Here is a 24,100-nt window from a genome sequence, read left to right on the forward strand (position 1 = left end):
GGGAACTATATTGCCAACCTAATGTGGGGGAACTATACTGCCATCCTAATGTTGGAGAACTATGCCGCCATCCTAATGTGGGGGGAACTATATTGCCAACCTAATGTGGGGGAACTATACTGCCATCCTAATGTGGGGGAACTATACTGCCAACCTAATGTGGGGGAACTATAATGCCATCCTAATGTGGGGGAACTATGCTGCCAACCTAATGTGGGGGAACTATACAAAAATATTAAATTGTACTATTCTGATCCCTATAACTCTTTTATTTTTACGTATGAGGGCTAATTTTTTGCGCTGTGATTTGTATTTGTGTTTTTGTTGGTACCATTTTTGTTTTGATGGGACTGTTCAATTGCTTTTTAGATATTTTTTATGTAATAGGAAAAACACTAAGATCATAAAACATACTTTTATTGGTGTACATTTAAAATATAGGCACACAAAAACAAAAAGATATACAAAACAGTATATAGATAGCAACCCAGCTTATCCTAGTGTTGGATATATTGCTGGAGTAGAGGCTATACTAACCCTGCTTAGTCGCATAGATGCCACGCCATCCTGGACTCCTGCACACGCCGACCACCAATCCATATGGCCCTATAAAGCATCCTAAAGACGCCATATGATACGGCCTCAAGTGGTATGTAGGACCATCATCCTGTGGGTGTATATTCTGTGCCCCCCCCCCCCCCACATTTTTATTGTATCAACCTAATAATCTAAAAGAGTATTTGTATCCGCATATCTACCGCTCTGCAACTATACACTCATCACATCAACTTAAGGAACATTATTTATCAAAATACAAGAGGGAACATAAACTTTGGACCATTACCTACATAACCCCATCTGGGCCTTTCTACCTAAGCACACCAGAACACTTATCTATACCTCTACATGTCGTATCATGATCATACTTCTATTCAGTGAGGGAGGCTACGGGAGAAAATATACTCCTACCCTCTACACACTTGTCCCTGAAGAGTTGGGCCGCTTGAAAATGCGCCGCAACGAAACGCTTTGGATTTATGTGGCTTAAACTGTACAATATTTGTATGCAATCTTTGTATCCTATAATTGATGTGCCTACAATTTGTATATTCACCGAATAATTAGGTTGAGGTTTTTACAAACCAGCTCAGTTATTGCTGGTGACGTGCTATATTCACTGCAAACGGTGCCTCGATTCCTTCCAGAACCAGGGAGAGACAGGAGGTTCCTGTTGCAGGTTGGCATTCTCTAGGAAGGCCTCCCTGCAGTAACAGGTAGGGGGTCCTATGCGACTAAGCAGGGTTAGTATAGCCTCTACTCCAGCAATATATCCAACACTAGGATAAGCTGGGTTGCTATCTATATACTGTTTTGTATATCTTTTTGTTTTTGTGTGCCTATATTTTAATTGTACACCAATAAAAGTATGTTGTATGATCTTAGTGTTTTTCCTATTACATTTCAAAACTACACATAGGTCTACACGCATTTTCTCCTTCCTATTCTATAGATATTTTTTATGGTATTTGAAGTAACCAAAAATGTGCAAATCTGGTTAGTGCACTATTACGACTTTTGGTGCCCCACTTTTGATTTTGCCCAGGGCCACGGTAAGCCTAAGACCGGCCCCAGGTCTCCTCATGCTGCCGTCACCTCGAGGCTGTGTCATTCAGACACTATATGGTCTCCTCATGCTTCAGCCTCATCCAAGCTGTGTCATTCAGTCACTATATGGTGTCCTCATGCTGCCAACACCTCTACACTGTGTCATTCAGCCACTATATGGTCTCCTCATGCTGCCAACACCTCTAGGCTTTGTCATTCACCAACTATATGGTCTCTTCATGCTGTCAACACCTCCATGCTGTGTCATTCCGCCACTATATGGTCTTCTCATACTGATGCCACCTCCAGGCTCTGTCATTGTGCCACTCAATGCGGCAGTGATTCTAAAATGGGTGCCTGTAATCTGCATGTTATTCTGAATAACAGTATTATTTTACTACCCCAGCACACTCCATATGCATGTTAGAACACAGCAAAGTGTTCTACACCCCTATTGAGGCTTTCTGTAGGCCAGAAATAGCCATTTTAATAAAGATTTGCGGCGAATAAACTCGGATAGAACCAAATTTTCTCGAAAAGTTCGGCGAAACGGTCAAATCAAATTTTTCTAAAGTTTGCTCATCTCTACTTATCTTGCGAAGAAAGGTTTCTAAGTGTTTGCTTTCTTTTTCTTTGTGTTGCCTCTGGCCAGACCCCATGATCTACTGTTCTTTCTCTATTTGAAGACTGCTAAAATCCCCTTCTGCCTGTTTTAGGTCAGTGGGGAGGCTTGGGTATGTGAGAAGATTTCTTGACCTATGTCAAGCCCGGACTTAAGTTCAGTACATGAAACTGAGAATAAAATGCAGGATTTGTTTTAAATGGTGATGTTTCTTTAATTTTGGCAGATCACATTCTGAAAATTAAATTACATTATAATTGATCAGATCAATAACATGTGATTTACAGCCTGCACTACTGGTATGATATAATCCTCTCTCCTGAGGAAGAGACTTCTCGAAACCCGTGTAGAGGTGAGGCAGGGTACAGTAGGACAATCAGGTAAATAGAATGTGACTTTTATATACAGCATTGCTATTGTTACTACTCTATATGTTAGTACAATGAGGACTTTTTCCGCTTATCCTTGTGATGTCCTTGTTATTGTTCTGGGGTTTATGTATTTTAGAGGTGGGTAATTTTTAGGGATAGGCCTTTGTTGGAATTTTATATATTTGGAATTTGGATATTCAATAAAGCTTTTTTGTATCATGCATTGTGAGTTTTGTAGGTTTTTCTATTATAGTGTCTGACAACATTGGAATTGTAGGTTATGGTAAAATATAAACACTGCTTTAACTGTACAGATATAAATGTACTTTATAAATAGTAACATTACAAGTGGATTGTCGTGATGTTGCACCACTATGCCATTGTTGGCATGCACTACATCTGTATTGTTTTGCCTCCCGATCTTATTGTGTATGCATACATAAACACTTCATCTCTTCTGGTGGCAAACTTAGCATGTCAATGTTTTGTCCCCCCTGCTGTTCCCATCTCTCCACTGAAGAAAGTGAGTTATTTTGGGAGAAAACTCTTACATTTTACAGACTGTGCTTTGGAGAGAACACATCTTCCCCATATGGCTACATTATTAATAAAAATATAGACTCACCTTGCACTTATAGCTACAGTGGTTCAGCTTTATCTATGTTTTATAGTATGTTGTATTTTATTAAGTTTGTGATGAATATGTAGCAAAATTATTATCTTCACATTTAACACATTACAAAGACCCTGTAGATGTCCAGTTGATGTTTAATACATCATTATCTTACTGTTTTACAGTACAGTGATGACTATGAATCTTTATAATAGATTAATGGCCGCTGGTGGCAGTAGAACCAGTTGATGGCTTCAAATGTTTTCTTAAATGTATAGAATTCTTGTTTGAATCTTGATCCAGACTCATTGCCATTTGGCATTGGGTGGGATTTTTTTTTCCTTTCAGGGCAGATTAGCTTATACCCATTACATACCATACTCATATCTTTTTTCTCTCTTGCTCAGTAGGGGGGAAACAAAGTTCTTAAATCATACCTGTCATAAGGCTGCCCTGTGTGTGTATGGCCATTTTATAACTTGTAAATGGTATTTTTCAGTAGAGTTCTGTTTTGCGGTCTTCATCACTGATTTCCACATTCCTATACACACTCAGAATATATGTCTCTCTCAGTGGCCACCCATCAAAAGACCTTGATAAAATAAAAATAATTTAACCTCAATAGGCTTCCAAACTTAGGTTTGCTATTTCTAATCCATTCATATTAGATGCAGTTAAATAAGAGTAATTTATGAGCTCTGCAGAGCTCTATCAAATATACAGCTATTAGTCTATATTAACCCCTTAAGGACCCGGGCTTTTTCCGTTTTTTCATTTTCAATTTTTCCTCCTTAACTTAAAAAAATCATAACTCTTAAAAATTTTCACCTAAAATTATATATAATGGCTTAATTTTTGCGTCACTAATTCTACTTTGTAATGACATTAGTCATTTTACCGAAAAATCTACGGTGAAACGGGAAAAAAAATCAATGTGCGTCAAAATTGATGAAAAAACACTATTTTGTAAGTTTTGGGGGCTTCTATTTTTACGCAGTACATTTTTTGTCAAAAATGATACCTTATCTTTATTCTGTAGGTCCATACGGTTAAAATGATACCCTACTTGTATAGGTTTGAATTTGTATCACTTCCGAAAAAAATCATGAATACATGCAGGAAAATTTATACGTTTAAAATGGTCATCTTTTGACCCCTATAACTTTTTTATTTTTCTGTGTTCAGGGCGCTTTGAGGACTCATTTTTTGCGCCGTCATCTGAAGTTTTTAGCGGTACCATTTTTGTTCTGATCAGACTTTTTGATCACTTTTTATTCACTTTTTTGTGGTATAAAAAGTGATCAAAAATGCGCTATTTTAGACTTTGGAATTTTTTTGCGCGTACGCCATTGAACGATCGGTTTAAAAAGCGGTATATTTTTATAAATCGGACATTTCCGCACGCGGCGATACCACATATGTTTATTTTTATTATTATTTACATAATGTTTTTTTTATTTTTGGAAATGCCAGGTGATTTAAACTTTTATTAGGGGAAGGGATAATTGAAAGGGTTAATGATTTTTTTTACACTTTTCTTATGCAACATTATAGCTCCCATAAGGGGCTATAACATTGCATTTACCGATCTTTTACACTGATTGATCCATCTCCATAGGAATGGATCAATCAGTGTTTTCGGCGATTGAATGCTCAAGCCTGGATCTCAGGCTTGAAGCATTCATTCGGCGATCGGACTGCAGGAAGGAAGGTAAGAGACCTTCCTCCTGTGCTACAGCTGTTCGGGATGCCGCGATTATACCGCGGCGATCCCGAACAGCTCCCTGAGCTAGCCGGGCACTTTTACTTTCGTTTTTAGCCGCACGGCTCAGCTTTGAGCGCGCGGCTAAAGGGTTAATAGCGTGCGGCACAGCGATCAGTGCGCTATTAGAGGCGAGTCCCGGCTTCACTATGATGCCGGGCCCGCCGCGATATGATGCGGGGTCACCGTGTGACCCCGCGTTATATCGCAGGACCGGGACCCATGACGTATGCATACGTCATGGGTCCTTAAGAGGTTAAGATGCTTTGCCCCTACATCCATTTCTGTAACTTTATCAAAACAACATAAAATAAATATTAAACCAGGAATGGTTTAAGATGTTATTGTAAACTCATAAAACAAAGATATGAAAAGAAAGTTTACAATACAAGGTAAGAAGATTTACACAATGAAATGATGTATAATTTTTTATATTGATTTAAGTCTAAGCTGCATAATTTTTCTCTTTACTTTAAGCAACTAGCTTGTCAAAAGAAAAAGAAAAAGTAAAGATGACTTATTAAAAAAAAATCCAGAAAAAAATATTTTCTATCATGTTTATTATAGTGGGTTTGTTAAAATTCTCCTGAGCATATCATAGTGGCTAGGTCAAACAACAGATCACTAAGTAGTTAATCCCTTTATCATTATATACACTGCAGAAGTCTTAATAACATGAATAAAACAATATTAGCAAGTAAGCAGGTGCTGGAGTGGAAAGAAGAATAGCAGCTACTCATATAATTGAATCTCTGGTAAGTAGATCTCTGCAGGCAGCGTCTGGCAAGCCCTGGATAAAAGACTTAGGGACATAGGTAATAACCAAGTTAACAAAGGTACGTTCATGTGTGTAAATATAAAGAAATATATATATATATATATATATATATATATATATATATATATTCCCCCTGAGAGAGAGAGAGAGTCTTATTATGTTAATAAATTTGTGTTAATTGTCTGGGACATGAATACTAAGGCTATTATTTTGCACCATCCTTTTTGATTTTTTCTTTCTCTCTCTCTCTCTCTCTATTGTAAGACCTCTCTCTATTGTAAGACAGTGACATGAATGTGGGAATTGTTATAGTTCCCCAAAGTAACTATTGTATGTGGAAACTAGATTTCAGAAAGGGCATATCTTATCCATAGAAACTGGGTGAAATATGGAGAATTGAGAAAATACTTAAACTCTCTTAGTTTGCTAGGAAGTTTGGTAAGTCCTGTTATCTGGCCTGGATTTTAATTATATAAATGGCAGGTTGGTAATGGGGTCTTTCAACCCCATTCTTGGGTCATTTCTTGCTTTCAATTGGCCTCAAGTAATACTGAGCTTAAAAACAATGTGCACTGGGAGGCTGTGAGGAACCTCTGATGAGAGTTAAAATTCTAAAGTTGCAAGACAAAAACCTCCAAGGAAAGTGGACTTAAGGCGCTGAAGGACCAGACAACGTGGAGACAGTAAAACATTTATTCCCAGTATGCAACACGTTTTGCGCATGTGTGCTTCATCAGGCGCATGCCTGATGAAGCGCACATGCGCAAAACGCATTGCATACTGGGAATAAATGTTTTACTGTCTCCACATTGTCTGGTCCTTCAGCGCCTTAAGTCCACTTTCCTTGGAGGTTTTTGTCTTGCAATTGCTACACCGGTGGTACGGCAGCAGTGGACCATTGTTATATACCTTCCCCCAAGTTGTGCTGGCCCATGCACAACTTGTTCTGGTAAGCGCTATACTCTTTTAGTGTCTTACCTTGTTTTGGCAAAATTACACAATGGAGTGCTCCTTTTCTGTTTTTTTAAAGTTCTAAAGTTGGCAGCCCAATAAAGGGAGCATTTACCTTGTGTGAGTAACACATTTCTGGTTATAGTTTTGTTGGGTGGCTGGTAGTAAGCCACCTGTATAATGAGAGATTTGGTGTAGTTCATAGATTATTTTGTATTTGTTCTGGCTGCATTTGTTTTGTTACTAATAAATAAATACAGGAGAAGCCCTATTTAAATGTTACTACTGTATCCTTGTCTACGATGGCTATTTTAACACTATTTTAACACCTTGGTTGGAGTCACCTGTCATACATTTAGTCAATTGGACATAATTTGGAAAGACACAGCCTGTTTATATAAGGTCTCACAGCTGACAATGCATAAGAAGCCATGTAAAAGAAAGAACTACCTGTAGAGCTCAGATACAGGATTGTGTACAGGATCTGGAGAAGGGTACAAAAAAATTCTGCTTCCCTCAACGTTCTCAAGAGCACAGTGGTCTCCATAAATCGGAAATAAAAGAAGTTTGGAACAACCAGGACTCTTCCTTGAGCTGGATGCCTCAGTTTACCTTCCAACTAGACAATGACTCTAACCACTTAGCCAAGACAACGTCGAATTGGCTTAGGGACAACTCTGTGAGTGTCCTTGAATTGAACCCAATAGAACATTTCTAGAGAAACCTGAAAATGACTTCTACCGATTGTCCCTATTCAACCTAACAGAGCTTGAGGGAATCTATAGAGAAGAATGGCACAAAATCTCCAAATCAAGGTGTGCAAATTTTTTTTTTTACATTATACTCAGGAACACTGGATGTGGTAGTTATTGACAAAGGTTCTTCAACTAAGTACTGAGTAAAGGGTCTGAATACTTATGTCAATCCAATAGTTAAGTTTTTACTTTGCAATAAATTAGCTGAGATTTCTTTTTTTTTTTTTTTTTTTTTTAAACTGTTTATTTGTATTTTTTACAATTTTACAAAATGGTAACAAAGGAAAATAGAGCTAAGGTATAAAGACAAAAATGGAAATTAAAACATATCAGTGTCATGTATATGTATAGCAAAGTTATGACATCACAATAACAATGAGTAGCATTGTCACAATGCTTCAATATACAATACATGCTATTTAATTATAATTTTTTTTTTTTTTTTATACCTAATTAAGTAAGTCGATAGAAAATAGATTAAGCTTACCATTCTACACATGGCAAGTTAGCTTATCTACATGACCAGTATAACCGCCTTGCTGAACATATTCCATTTTAAGTAAAGAAAGAAGAAAAATAAAAATAGAAAAGAAGAAAATGAAAAATAAAAATAAAAAAAATAATCAAGAAAAAAAAAAAAGGGTAAATCGAAAGGAAATAAAAGTAGTTATAGATAAAATTAAAAAACACAAACTAAAAAGACAAGCTGCATGATCCCCTTCAACCTTTTAGTAGTTTTTTATTTTATTTTTTTTTTTAATGGAATATTTTTCAGCGTCATTAGAAGACTCATTGCCGAAATTTTATGAAATTTGGCGGCTGTGGGATGAATACGACACATAGCAAGAACACCATAGACAAAATAAAAAATAATTAAAAAAATTAGCTGAGATTTCTAACATTCTGTTTTTACTTTGTCCTTATGGGGTATTGAGTACATTGATTTAGGGTATTGAGGGTATTGATCGGAAGGCCTTTTATACTGGGCAATAATAAAATATTTCAAAGTTGTTCATCTGGCTATTTCTCAGAGAGGGAGAATAAAAAATGTACAGCCTTTTTTTGCTTTTCTTTTTTCAAGTGTCAAGATAGGAGCAGAGATGGGGAAGGGGATGTCTACAACCGTTCGGAGTGTGGAGAGAAGGGACAGCATACATCTAAGGTAGCTCAGACTCGCTACACATAGGGATGATAGCACAATAGATAATTGACATATGCTATGTTCAAGTATAGAGGGAATGCAGAACAGCCATGGCAAACTCTAGACTCTTCAACACATAGACCTTACATTCAGTATGTATTACATTCACCCACAAGAGAAAAAGCTAAACCTATGAGGAAGCTGCCAGTTACATACCAGGGTTTAAAAAGGAATAAAGAATTGCATACCCAAGATTTTTTTTCATTTTAAATGGTGTCCATAAGCTTTTCCAGAGAACCTACTCATTTATTAAGCAATTAGTTATCACAATAAATGAAATGATAAAATACCCATCCAAATGTCCATTAAATGGTTTTGGTCCTCATTCTTTAATGTCAAGGCTTTCAGTTTTTGTATGCATGGTACTGATCACAAGAATGTAGTCACTTGCATACGTTTTAGGGTCATGTTTTATTAATTCATTATGAGGAATTCTTTCTTTCTTATTAAATGCAGATTTGCATTTTTCTTGTCTGTTGTTTACTTTGTTAATGGAAAGAGATAATTAGCCATGTACAAATTGTTATGGATGCTTATAAATTCAATTTCCATCTATTTAGTGCTATCTTTGTACCATTAATATACAAAGATCATTTTATTAGCATGTATAAGAATCTAAAAAAATAATCTAAGAGTCAAAACTGCTCTGAGAAATCCGGTTAGAGCTGCTTCTATAGAAAACTACTTCCCAGCATTGTGTGCAAAAGCTCTAATACTGTAGTGGCTTAAAATGGTTTTGCAAGATTTTAATTTGAGCTATTCTTTGTCTAAACATGTAAATATAATATAAAATGTACTTGAATTTTGAATATATTCACTGCTCTGCCCCAGGTCATGTGACGTCTGTGTCTCACATGATTTTTTTTGCTTCATATTTACTGTCTGAATGTAAGTTACATCACATATAGGTGGTTGGCTCAACTAATGCACAGTCTGTACAAAGCATCTGTGGTTCAAATCCCCATTGGGTTGTTTTGTTTATGCTTAGTCCATCCAGCTAATGCGCTTGCATGAATTGGCATTCGAGTAACATATGTGTAATTTCCATGTGTCAGATTCTTCATGCACTGAAGAGGAAGTAACATCTAGAGGAGAGGGAAAAAAAAGTTACAGGTAGAGGCTGTGCAGAGAAGTAGCAGCGGAAGCTCCGCCCATGCTCCAAGTTGGAACTAAAAGAACGGAAGAATATAGAATATCAGGTGAACCAGAGCACGGAACAGGACCAGGTAAGTATGGTTGTCATCAGTGTCATCTGCACTACCAGTCTGTACTGACAGGTTAATGCAAGTGACACTGATGAAAGATTTCCTTTAACAAAGTAATCTGTTTGATTCAAGAATTATCAGAGGTCTGGAAAAATTTCAGAAGACAACAATGACAATTGCTAAGCAACTTTCTAAAATACTATTCAGAGGAGCTCCAAATAGTAGCAAATCTGCGAATCCTCCTTTGGTACCTTTGACTTGGCAAACTGGACTCCAAAGATCCTTTGCTCCCAAAAGTTACCCAGTTTTGAAGTGAAATATATGCAGGTACTACACTTCAAAGTGTATGTTTTGCATTTGTAATGTGTCACTGAATCACATTAAATTCAACAAAATTTTCTTTATGGCTTTATGGGTGTGAAAAAGAAGTGAGGTGTGATATATATTTTCTCCATATTGTATGGTATTAAAAACATACTCAAAAAATGCATACAAATATACTTTAAACAAGCATAAAAAAAACTGGCACATGAAAAACACATCTAAAACATCTGCCTCAGCAGGCTCTATCAGCAAATCAGACTCCATGACCCACTTAGAGCAGATGAGTTGACCTTTGGCGGTCATTTAAACCAATCGGATCCCTGCATGCATGTTGCAGGGGGGAGGGTGATCCGTTAGGGGATAGTCATTGATCAAGGCTCTTAAGGGGTTAATGATGAATAACAATGGCATCACCGTTGTCCATCACTTACTGTGAAAGCATCGCTGCTGATAGCTTATGCGCTTGCTTCACAGTTGAAATGCCGCTCAGGATGTTTATGTATATACTGGTGCCATAAGTACCAGGGCACCAGGATGAACATTTACGTATAATGTCCTTAAGGGGTAAATTATGTTTTCAGGTACATATGCCATCATCTAAAAATCGCAGATACTGATATTGCCACCACAAAAGACTGTTTAACATCTTGAATATTGGGAATCAGAGAATAAATATTATATTGAGAGAATCCCAATTATAACTTAAAGGGGTACTTTGGGGGGAATTTTTTTTTCAAATCACTTGGTTCCAGAAAGTAATACAGATTTGTAAATGACTTCTATAAAAAAAAAAAAAAATCTTAATTCTGCGGTATATTTCAGGAGGTTGTGAAGTTCTTTTCTGTCTGACCACAGTGCTCTCTGCTGCCACCTCTGCCCATGTCAGGAACTGTCTACAGCAGGAGAGGTTTGCTATAGAGAATTGCTCCTACTCTGGACAGTTCCTGACACAGACAGAGGGGTCAGCAGAGAGCACTGTGGTCAGACAGAAAAGAACGACTCTACTTCCTGTGGAGAAAACAGAAGCTGATAAGTACTGGAAGGATTAAGATTTTTAACCCCTTAAGGACCAAGCCCATTTTCACCTTAAGGATTAAATTTTTTGCTCATCTGATGCTGTGGGATGCTTTTAATTATGAATTTGATTCCGAGACAGTTTTTTTTTTTGTGACATAGTGGTAAATATTCGTTGATGCTTGCACAATTTCTTGTAAAAAAATTAAAAAATTTCATGAAAAAATTAAAATTTTTTAATTTTTCTTACTTTGAAGCTCTCTGGTGTAAGGAAAATAGACATTCCAAATAAATTATATATCGATTCAAATATACAATATGTCTACTTTATGTTGGCATCATAAAGTTTACATGTCTTTACTTTTGGAAGACATCAGAGGGCTTCAAAGTATAGCAGCAATTTTCACATTTTTCACTAAATTTTCACAACTGGAATTTTTCAGGGACCAGTTCAGTTTTAAGTGGATTTGAGGGGCCTTCCTATTAGAAATACCCCATAAATTACCCCATTATAAAAACTGCACCCTTCTTAGTATACAAAATGACATTTAGAAAGTTTGTTAACCCTTTAGGTGTTTCACAGGAATAACAGCAAAGTGAAGAAGAAAATTCAAAATCTCAATTTTTTACACTAACATGTTCTTGTAGATCCAGTTTTTGAATTTTTACAAGGCGAAAAAGGAGAAAAAGCCCCCCCAAAATGTGTAACCCAATTTTTCTTGAGTAAGGAAATACCTCATATATGAACGTAAAGTGCTCTGTGGGTGCACTAGAAAGCTCAGAAGTGAATGAGCGACAATGGGATTTTTGGAAAGTGAATCTTTCGGGGGCATATCGCATTTAGTAAGCCCCTATGGTGCCAGAACAGCAAAAAAAAAACAAAAAAAAAAAAAACACATGGCATACTATACTACACCCATCAAGGAACGTAACAAGGGGTAGAGTGAGCCTTAACACTCCATAGATGTTTGACGACTTTTTGGTAATGTCGGATGTGTAAATTATTATTTTTTTCCCCAAAATGCTGGTTATTCACCAAATTTACAATTTTTACAAGAGGTAATAGGAGAAAATGCCCCCAAAAATTTGTTACCCCATTTCTTCTGAGTTATGTAAGTAACCCAAATGTGGACGTAAAAGTGCTCTGCGGGTGCACTACAATGTTCAGACGAGAAGATGCCCCATTTGGCTTTATGAAAGCAAATTTTGCTGAAATCGTTTCTTTTTTTTTGGGGCGGGGAGGGCATGTCGCATTTAGGAAGCCCCTATGGTGCCAGAACAGCAAAAAAAATCCCCACATGGCATATTACTTGGGAAACAACACCCCTTAAGGAATGTACAAGGGCTACAGTGAGCCTTAACACCCCACAGGTGTTTGTCAAATTTCTGCTTAAGTTGGACGTGAAAATTTTAAATTTAATTTTTTTCACAAAAATGCTGGTGTTACCCCAATTGTTCTTATTTTCACAAGGGGTATTAGCAGGAAAAGCCTCTCAAATTTTTTAACCCCAATTCTTCTGAATATGGAAATACCCCATATGTGGATGTAAAGTGCTCTGCGGGCGAACTACAAGGCTCAGCAGAGAAGGAGCACCATTGGGCTTTTGTAGAGAGAATTTGTTTGGAATGGAAGTCGGGGGCCACGTGCATTTACAAAGACCCCATACTACCAGAACAATGGACCCCCCACTACACCCCTCACAGAATGTAATAAAGGGTACTGCACCCCACTGGCATTTGACAGATATTTGGAACAGTGGGCTGTGCAAATGAAATTTTTTCATTGGACCACTGTTCAAAAAATTTGTCAGACACCTGTGGGGTGTAAATGCTCACTGCACCCCTTGTTACATTTATTGAGGCGTGTAGTTTCCAAAATGGGATCACATGTGTGGGGGGGGGGTCCATTGTTCTGGAACCATGGGGGCTTTGTAAGTGCACATTGTCTTTCCAAAAGCCCAATGGCGCTCCTTCTCTACTGAGCCCTGTAGTGCACTAGCAGAGCACTTTACATCCACAGATGGGGTATGTTCTTACTCAGAAGAAATGAGGCTACAAATTTTTCCTTTTTTCCTATTACCCCTTGTGAAAATGAAAAAAGTGGGATAACACCAGCATTTTTGTGAAAAAATACACATTTTTCATTTTCAAGTCCAAATTTAACAAAAATTCTTCAAACACCTGTGGGGTGTTAAGGCTCACTATACCCCTTGTTATGTTCCGCGAGGAGTGTAGTTTCCAAAATAAGTTTTTTTTTTGTGTGTTTATGTCAGAACCGAACCGCTGTAATGATCAGCCACCCCTGTGCAAATCACCTCAAATGTACATGCCGCTCTCACTACTGAGCCTTGTTGTGCGGCCCCAGAGCATTTTACGTCCACATATGGGGTATTTCCATGCGTTACAAATTTTGGGGGTCTTTTTTTTCCTTTTACCTTTTGTGAAAATGAAAGGTATGGGGCAACATGCTGGAGTAGACCCCAACTTTACCTTTTCATAAGGGTTAAAGGAGAAAAAGCCCTCCAAAATTTGTTAGGCAATTTCTTCCGAGTACCGAAATACCCCATATGTGGCCCAAAACTGTTGCCTTGAAATACGACAGGGCTCTGAAGTGAGAGAGCGCCATGCGTATTTGAGGCCTAAATTAGGTATTTGCATAGGGACGGACCATATGGCAGTGTTTCCCAAACAGGGTGCCTACAGCTGTTGCAAAACTCCCAGCATGCCTGGACAGTCAATGGCTGCCCGGAAATGCTGGGAGTTGTTGTTTTGCAACAGCTGGAGGCTCCGCTTTGGAAACAGTGCCATACGAGAAGTTTTTCTTTTATTGGGGGGGGGGGGAGACTGTGTAGGGGTATGTGTATATGTAGTGTTTTACTTTTTATTTTGTGTAGGTGTAGTGTAGTGTTTTGTTGTAGTTTTTGCAACAGCTGAAGGCACACTGGTTGCGAAACAACCAGAGTTTGTTACTTAACTCAGTGTTTTGCAACCAGTGTGCCTCCAGCTGTTGCAAACTATAACTCCCAGCATGCACTGATAGACTGTACATGATGGTTGTTGTAGTTAAGCAACAGCTGGAGGCCCACTGCTACAACCCCCAGCATGCCCTTTGGCTATCCGTGCATGCTGGGGGTTCTAGTTATTCAGCTGCTGGAGGCACACTTTTTCATAGAAGAAATATGCCTCCAGCTGTTGCATAACTACAACCCCCAGGATGCACAAACTACCAAAAGGCATGCTGGGAGTTGTAGTTGTGCTTTCTGCTGTTGCATAACAACAACTTCCAGCATGCCCTTTTGTGCATGCTGGAAGTTGTTGCTAAGCAACAGCAGGAGGCCAGCCTTACCTCTTGCTGCTGTGCTCTGTGCCTCCTGCCTGCCGCCGCCGTCTCCGCTCGGGGGGCCCCGATCCTACCGCCGATGCCGGGAATCAGATTCCCCCGCATCAGGTGAGGACCCTCCAGAATGGGGGCAGAGCGGGTGCCGTTAGGGACACCCCCACAGCAAGAGTCCTGATTCTGATTCCTGGTAACGGACGACGAATCCGGATGATCATGAAGTGGCACCAGTGCCACCTCACTCCTGCTGGTAAAGCGTGATAGGTGCCGCATCGGACAGCACCTATCACCCTTTTTTTCAGGGTCACCGATTGAGCTGGAATCGTCGCAAATCGCCGATCTGAATTGATTGCCGACATGGTGGGGGGTCTCAGGACCCCCCCAGGGGTTTGCCCGGGGTGCCTGCTGAATGATTTCAGCAGGCATCCGGTCCGGTCACTGATGCCCTGGTACTTAAGGACCAAGGGCGTACCTGTACACCCGTGGGAATTTCGGCGCCGGGTGGGGACCGGACCGGGATGACTGCTGATATCTATCAGCAGGCATCCTGTGTCAACGCTTCCGAGACCAACCCATGTCGGCGATTGCCGCAAATCGCCAATCGTCATATGGGTCTCCGGTGACACGGAAAATAAGGGGGATCGGGGTTGTCCAAGACACCCTGATCCCCCTGAAGGCATAGGAGTAAGGTGGCAGGGGTGCTACCCATCCTATCCCTGCTATTGGTCGGTCAGAAACTACATCCCTCACGTAATGTAATTAGGGGTGCAGTGAGCATTTATGCCCCACAGGTGTCTGAAATGTAATTTTTCATTTGCACAGCCCACTGTTCCAAAGATCTGTCAAACGCCAGTGGGGTGTAAACGCTCACTGCACCCTTTATTAAATTCTGTGAGGGGTGTCATTTCCAAAATGGGATCACATGTGGGGGGGGGGGGTTCCACTGTTCTGGCACCATGGGGGCTTTGTAAACGCACGTGACCCCTGACTTTCATTCCAAACAGATTCTCTCTCCAAAAGCTCAATGGCGCTCCTCCTCTTCTGAGCATTGCAGTGCGCCATCAGAGCCATCATAAAAAATTGGAAAATTGATGCTGAACTTTGAAGCCCTCTGATGTCTTCCAAAAGTAAAAACATGTCAACTTTCTGATGCCAATATAAAGTAGACATATTGTATATGTGAATCAATATATAATTTATTTGGAATGTCTATTTTCCTTACAAGCAGAGTGCTTCAAAGTTAGAAAAAGGCTAATTTTTTTTATTTTATCATCAAATTTGGGAATTTTTCACCAAGAAAGGATGCAGGTATTGACGAAAACTTACCACTAACATAAAGTAGAATATGTCACGAAAAAACTCTCGGAATCAGAATGAAAAGTAAAAGCATCCCAGAGTTATTAATGTTTAAAGTGACAGTGGTCAGATGTGCAAAAAACGCTCTGGTCCTTAAGGTGAAAATGGGCTCGGTCCTTAAGGGGTTAAGGGGTTAAATAGAAGTAGTTTACAAATCTGTTTAACTTTCTGGCACCAGTTGATTTGAAAAAAATTTAAAATATTTTTTCCACCAGAGAACCCCTTTAACCTTTATTATAAACTAAATAAAATGCACCACAAACAACAAGAGGAAATCTTTGTATCACTTGCCTATCCGGCGATCATACCACACTGATAGCAGCCATCATTCACTGTCTATGAAATGAGCTCAACCCAGAGATTTTTTTTTCTGTTCCTAGGAAAACTAGGTGATAAATAATAAGGCTACCCCTACAGTTCCCACGGGGGCTGACACCTGGATTTAGCAGACATGAGGAGTACAAATCAACTACCTGTATTTACTGTTTTTTTTTTTTTTTTTAGGGAAATGCTCTTTTATATAGGTCAAGACCAGTCAGCAGTTAGTGATATGTTTTGTTGTATGTTGTAGTTCTCTGTTACTTAATATAGCACCATTTGATATACCATGAATAAATAAAACACATAATACATTAAAATGAAAAAACTAGATTTAAAATCTATAAATTGTTATGTTATCAATTGTATGAATATATCACGGTGTAATGCAATTCTTGCAATTATGCAATTTTTCGTGAAAAATTTCTTCTATTCAAAATTCATTTTAAGGCTGTTCACAAACTGTATTATTTTACCAGTTTTTTGTAGCCTTACAAATATTGTCTGTTTTGTTAAACAAATGCTAAACAATGTTATGCTGTGTACATACATAGCCTTATGTTCAGTATTTTTAACCAAAACCAAGAGTGGAACAGACACAGAAAAAGTTGCAAATCTTTCTATTATGGCTTTTCTCTGTGTTGGTTCCACTCCGGGTTTTTATACGTGAGCATAGACTTATAGAAATTGGTTTAAAAATCTGCCAATTTTAAGGTTTAAAGGGGTACTCCCACCCTAGACATCTTATCCCCTATCCAAAGGATAGGGGATAAGATGTCTGATCGCATGGGTCCCGCCGCTGGGGACCCCCGCATTATTGCATGCGGCACCCACCTGGTTTTTCACCGGAACCACTGGAGGGTCTGAGTCGCGACTCCGGGAACGGAAGTCCGTGACATCAGGACTCCGCCCCTGTGTGACGTCACGCCCGTCCCCTCAATGCAAGTCTGTGGGAGGGGGCGTCACGCCCCCTCCCATAGACTTGCATTGAGGGGACGGGCGTGACATCACACGGGGGTGGAGTCCTGATGTCACGGACTTCCGTTCCCGGAGTCGCGACTCAAACCCTCCAGCGGTTCCGGTGAATAATCAGGTGGGTGCCGCATGCAATAATGCAAGGGTCCCCAGTGGCGGGACCCCCACGATCAGACATCTTATCCCCTAGCCTTTGGATAGGGGATAAGATGTCTAGGGTGGGAGTACCCCTTTAAGGCCGAGTTCACACTACAGAGTCTGTGGAGCAGATTCCGCCAGAATATTGAGTAAGTTCAATGTTCTGACAGAATTTATAGATCGCACATTTTTGACAGAAATCCCCCCCCCCCCCCCCCGAAAACTCTGCAGTGTGAATGGGTTAACAGAAAACCCATTCACTCCCATTTTACTCACAGACAATTTTCTGACCAAAATTCAGACATGTAAAACCGGCCATACAGTCTTTCTTTCTTCACATGCCTACAATGCCGCCATAGCAATGACTGTTCACATGCTACATGTACAATGTTTTTGGAACATTCCACAGGCAGTTGATCCGGCAATAACATCTGATCCCTAAGAGCTGCTAGAGTTCAACTTATTCTAGGAGAATTTGACACAGACATGTTATTTTACAATTGGCTTAACTTAAAAGTCAGTTAAATTATTTGTAAAAATAAAACTAGATGAAGAACCTAATAAAATATTCATTATGTCAACAAACACAGCGAACATTTGTTTATTGTATATAGGTAGACTTGGTTGTCTATTCAATCTTCTACATATAAGATAGGCAGTTGTTTAACCAAACCAAAAGGAAAAACATAAATAAATAAAAATAAATAAGAATAAAGGAAATATAACATCTCCGTCTGTATAACAGCTGCGTCTGTCCTTTATATATGTTTATGTTTTCTATTATGATAAAATTCAATAAAAAAAATATTGAAAGAAAAAAAAATATTCATTATGTGTATTCAATATTTAATGAGTGAATAGACTCTAATAAAAGACATTTCTGCATGTTATGACACCAAAATGTCACCAAACTGTCTCCTTCATTGTCACAATACTTTAATGAAGGCATTGCTGTGTCTGGATTAGCTAATATGTCCATTTGTTGGTTCTATTATCCAGATGTTTGAAGGTCACATAAAGGACAAGCCTTGGAGAAGACAACAACCTGAGCTCATGTGGCCAATTATATTAATTAAAATCACAGAGAGCCAATGCTGATTATATGCACCTGACACTGGAATTAATAGTCGGAATTACCAAATGTATTTCCTGCAGCCCGTACTGATCATTGGACAGTGTTCCAGATTATTACCTAGCTCCTAGGGGTTAATTCTATCCCAACATATAATTATGCAACCTGCAAACAGAGCCAATAGATCAATATCTATTCTTTTTCTGTCTTAATAGGGTCATTAGTGGTTTTCTTTACAACCTGGCCTTTAGTCAGGAAAATAAAATATTAGACTTCTGACCATTTGTGTCATTTGTTACTTACATTAGAGTCTTACAAACTGGATACAATTTTTTTTTTCTAGATGATACTGCGAGGCATGACAATCTTCCTTTTGTCTAACAGAAACCGGAATACAATATTGGACGATATAAGGTGGAGAGTGTCTGACATGAAGAATCATGTTCCTGTTACTTGGTGGATAGTCCAAGGTGCCATTCAATATCACCCTGTATATTGATTTATTCCCACTCTTCCCAAGATTTATGAGGTTGATTTAACCTGCCATTAACTCCTATTGTGGACGTGTAGCCTTGTTGGGTAATTATTCCCTGTCTCATTGGCCCTTAGTGAGCCTCAATCGAAAACTGGTTTCCCAAAAGACATGAATACGTTGTCTACTCTAAATATAATGGAGGAGATTTATCAAGCTCTGTAGTAGATTTTTTTTTGCGTACTTGCGCATGTGCGACTTTTCTATACATGCTGCGACTTTTTGATTTTTGCTTATTCCAAAACATCATTTTTTATTTTTTTTACTTTGCAGTGGTCATGTATTTATCAAACGTGATAGTTGCTATTTATGAAGAAAAAAAGTTGCATCTCCATTTAAAAGTCGCATATGTATTCCAGGTCCAACCTGGCTTACAGAAAGTGCATACGTCCGCAGAAAAGGAAATTAACACCCACTTTAACAACTGTTCTTGTTCTGCATCATGAAACAAAGCTACTTCATTAATGTTAATTATAGAAAAAATGTATTATATAACTAATAACTGTTAATTTTAAGGTTGAAATTACACACTGCACACCTTGTTAATTTTAGAACACGTACATGCTAGCGTACCCACTAGCGTACCCACTATTGTGTTAAAATAGAGTAAGGCACAAAATAATTGTGTAAGAATTCTTACAGAATACATAAATAACCCATATGTGGCACTAAAATCTTTCCTTAAAAAAAAGAAACATCCATAGTAATACAGCTTTATGCACATTTTGGGGCTTAACTATTGTTTATGTGCCTGTTGGTGCTGCGGTGTCTTCCTTCCTGACGTAAACTCCAGCCTCAGCGCGGCTACACAATACTCCGCCCACCAACGTCACAAGAAGCGGGCTCAAAATTAAACAAAAAAGCCTCCAGAGTACAGATATTCATGGTGCGGCATAGTATGTTTTTAATATTTTTTAATTTCTGAGGAGGGTGGATGGGTTGTTGCGGGATAGTTGGAGTGCAGCTATTTAATGCCAGGCAGGCCAGTCAGGGTGTCACCCGATGTGGTATGCCCCCGGTAATAAAGGGTAGATAAATAACTTTGGCTGTTAACGTAAGGGAAAACTTTTCTGCTTTAAAAAATGCTTTTGTAAGTGGGTTTACCAGGTTTTGCTTACGTGTGATTTATTTATCAAGGGCGTGCGACTATTTGATAAATAGGTCACATGTAAGCAAAAATAAGTTAAAAAAAATTGTCATATTCTTATATAAGGCATTTTTTGTAATATCCTGTTTCCATTGTTGCTTATCTACCATCCAAACGTAATAGACTTTTATTTCTTCCTAATGCATCGTGATCTGTAACATATATACCATTTAAAGGGGTTGTCTCTGAATTATAACCACTGTCCATATACCCTATAAGGCATACTGTAAGGTCCCCTAGGATGTTAGGATCCCCCACTATGAGCCATATTGAAAAAGTGCACTAGTGGACCAACCCATTCATGCATTACATATAAAGATACATAGACAACCACACAGCTGAATGGCCAGCATTTTATGTGTAAAGTTTATATTATAAGTTCATGTAATGTATAGCCAAGTGTTTCCCAAACATTTTCAGCTCAGGGCACGGCTTGCTATAACATTTTTACTGCATGGCACAATGACCCCCCTCCCCCTCATATATAGCTTGCCCCCTGTAGGTAGGTCTGACCTGTGGGTAGATTTCCCCCCAAATGTAGGACCCCCTGTAGTTAGCTTGCCCTCTGTAAGTAGGACCCACAGTAAATACCTTTCTGTATGTATTAGCACATAATTAGGTTTTTCTCTGTGACTAGCTTGCTTGTTGGTAGTGTTCCCCTTCTATATAGGCCCACCCTGGTGTTAGCTTGCCATCTGTAGGTTGAACTCTATAGATAGCTTTACCCCTGTGTATAGGTCCTCCCTGTATTTAGCCGCAGGCTAGGACCCTGTAGCAGCGATATGCCCCAGGGGTCCTAGTACATCCCATCACCCTCTTCCACACAAGACTGCCATGGCATATATCAGTTGGGAACCACTGGCATAACCAAACATGGATTTTCTTGATAACAATCCGCTTCTTTAATGAAGGGATTGTCATCATGCAACAACCCCAGAAGTCATACATTACTAATATCTATAAAGGTAAATGTAAAAAAGTGAAAATCATAAAACTCATAACAGAGTGATTGCAGTTTTTGTTACAGAAATTACAGTATTGCCGCTATAGAAAACTATTTTATATGCATTTTTCATTGCTGTGGTTTATCCTTATTGAAGGTAATTTGGGATTAGTCTGATGGTAGATAAGCCTTCTGAAAATATTTCACTTTTGTAAAGTAATTTACTATTCAGTTGTTTTTGAGATGGTAACTGAGTGTCAACCATCAACAGCGAGCACTAAAGCACCCATAGATAGAGGTGTTACTGATGGCCTTCACAGAGCCTGAACAGAAATCCACATTCAATTCTCAATGTGTGAACTAAGCCTAATAGTATGATAGAATATTTGTGAGCATGATACTTATATTAATAATATACTGAATTTGTGGGGCTGGATCTCCACACAATGTTGTCTCTAGCCCGTGTTTCTGCAGGCCCTAGAATTTTAGAGCTGAAAAGGATAAAGATTACCTCGTATTCATGAAACGATGCTGAAAGGTACCTGTGAGTACAATTCTAAAGGTCAGCTGTGTTCTGCTAAACTGCTCGCAATTACACCCAATACTTATGGTTACATCTTTCAATTTACACTGCCAACAGCCAAACAGTTTACGGGCATAATCTTTGGGTTTTAAAGGGAAAGCATCTACTTTGTAAGAAATAATTTATTTTCTTAGAAATCTTTTTATACCAATATCCTTCTAAACCAATATAAGTTTAATCATTGATATAAACACTATTATTTTAGGTTTCATCTATAAAAACAAGACTTCATTTTGAAATGTACCAAAATTATTGCTTAATATCACCTATGGAATTGTCATTTTTTTATCCCTTGTTCTGTTTAATTTTATATTTATGTTTTACGGGAATACGTGTTACATTGGAAAAAATAACACACATTACCAGAGACAACATAAATGTGTAATTTTTTGGACTTCATATGCTTATGTTGTACAGCACAGGTAGCCATGTGCTTTCAATTACTATCAGCCAAACTTTTGTTCAGCGAACAGTCATCTCTCTCAATCTTCCCACATACATGAAGGTTTGGTACAGTGAAATGTTCATGTTTCCTATATGAGGAGTGGAGGGGTAAGCCACAGACTGATCTGGGAGCAGCTTATCTGTTCCACAGCAATAAAGGTGGCAGAAAAAATCCAACATACCTGATTCTTCTCTCCACTAACATAATCTGCTCTCATTCAATTTTGACAGAGTCGTCGGATTGGGACAACTTTAGTCTAAGAAGTATGGGCACTATTTGTCCCTTTAGCTAAGCTCCATAATGTTGACAATACAGAAAAATGCATAGAGCAATTGTCCTAGTTGAGCAAAAGGAAAACAGTCTTTCATAGAAATAATTATTGTCATCTACTTGCAACGCAAGTGCTAAAGTTTTGATCTACTGTTCTTAACAGTTAACTTTTTTTTTAAAGTGCCATGTCTGGGCATGTACTGGGCAAGACAAGGGGTGACATTTTCCAATGATTACTTTGTTACTCCTAGTAGGAAATTACACATTTTGATGACTGGTTATGTATAACACTTGCTGAAGTATACAACTGGCTACCATAACTTTTTCTGCTAGCAACCCCTGGGTTCAACAGTACCAAAAGACAATGGTGGTCATTTATTATTGGTTTTACCCTGTTTTTGTGGTGTTGATATGTTGCTCCATTTTGTGTAGCTGTGCCATAGTCTGGTTATCTTTTTGTGGTCATGAATTTATCATGAATTTTTCAGCAGTGATTTGTTGCATAATTTGTTACAAATCTACACTGAAGTTACTATGTGTCCCTAACATAATAGATCTACGCCATAGGGGAAATAGACAGACACACCAGCAAAACAAGCGTATTGATATATACTGTATTTTATTAGACAAAAATGCACAAAAAGACATACATTTAAAAGTATTAAAAAATGCAGAGAGGTAGGAAATATTTTTTAAGCAGAATGCTACTGGTAGAACCGACTAAAAGCACATAACATACATATGTAATAAATACCAAGCAGTGATACAGATGACTATATTAGAAAAGGACAGTAGTGATTTGCAATATATAAATAGTTAATGAGTAAAGTGGCAAAGTGCCTCAAATACATATATCACAAGGTCAAAGTGGCTGAAAATACAGGTAGAATATGCATCACCAGGTAATAAGTATCATTACCACAACTGAGAGGGTCAAACGTGCGAGCCTCCACAACCCAATGTTTTGCTCCAAGGCTTCATCTGGGGAGTAGTGTTGAGCGGCATAGGCCATATTCGAATTCGCGAATATTCTCGAATATATGGACGAATATTTGTCATATTCGCGAATATTCGCATATTCGTAATAATCTCGTTTTATTTTCGCATATGCGAATATTCGCGTGCGCGAAAATTAAGATATACGAAAATTTGCTATACAAAAATTAGCATAAGTGAAAATTTGCATATGCGAAAATTTGCATATGCAAATTTTCGCATATGCGAAAATTCGCACACCAGTCTCACACAATAGTATTAGAGCCTTCTTACACCACATAAGCTGGAAGCAGAGAGGGATGATCACTGTGATGTGTACTGTGAAAAAAAAAAATATTCGTAATTACGAATATATAGCTCTATATTCGCGAATATTCGCGAATTCGCGAATATGCGATATTCGCAAATAAAATTCGAATTGTGAATATTCGCGAGCAACACTACTGGGGAGTCGTCATAGAAAAAACAACCCTCCTTAATAAATGATGTAATAACCAATAACAACTAGGTTCAGTAAACACCTGAGAGATAAGTTCACACCCAAAATGCATCATAGGTAAATGAAGTAAACTCAGAGTAGTTTGTGACTGGTCAACAGATAAGTCAGTCACGCCTCCATAACTGTCATGTGACCCGGGGTGATAGCTGGTAAACAAACCATGTCCCAATAAGGGCCAATGAATCTTACCCCACATGTGCTGTCATCATCCGCCTCCAGATAGCGCCTGTACAGCGCCATTTCGGGGGAGGAAAGGAACAATAACATCGCTCGTTGATCTCGTACCGG

The 24,100-nt window shown here is 38.5% G+C and overlaps 1 protein-coding gene across 2 annotated transcripts in view; it reads right to left on the reverse strand.

Moving 5' to 3' along the window:
* The window catches only part of TRPC5 (transient receptor potential cation channel subfamily C member 5), a 420,196-nt gene that overhangs the window by 309,279 nt on the left and 86,817 nt on the right, over positions 1 to 24,100 (reverse strand). Inside the window, exon 1 of one of the 2 annotated variants that reach the window (XM_056541485.1) lies at positions 3,649 to 3,787. The exons of the other annotated variant lie outside the window; for it this stretch is intronic. The gene's annotated coding sequence lies outside the window, so the exon portion shown is untranslated. Of the gene's footprint in view, positions 1 to 3,648; positions 3,788 to 24,100 lie in introns of those variants that run through there. 2 annotated transcript variants of the gene reach the window in all.

The sequence above is a fragment of the Hyla sarda genome, chromosome 9 (genome assembly GCF_029499605.1).
Source record: "Hyla sarda isolate aHylSar1 chromosome 9, aHylSar1.hap1, whole genome shotgun sequence".
NCBI lineage: Eukaryota > Metazoa > Chordata > Amphibia > Anura > Hylidae > Hyla > Hyla sarda.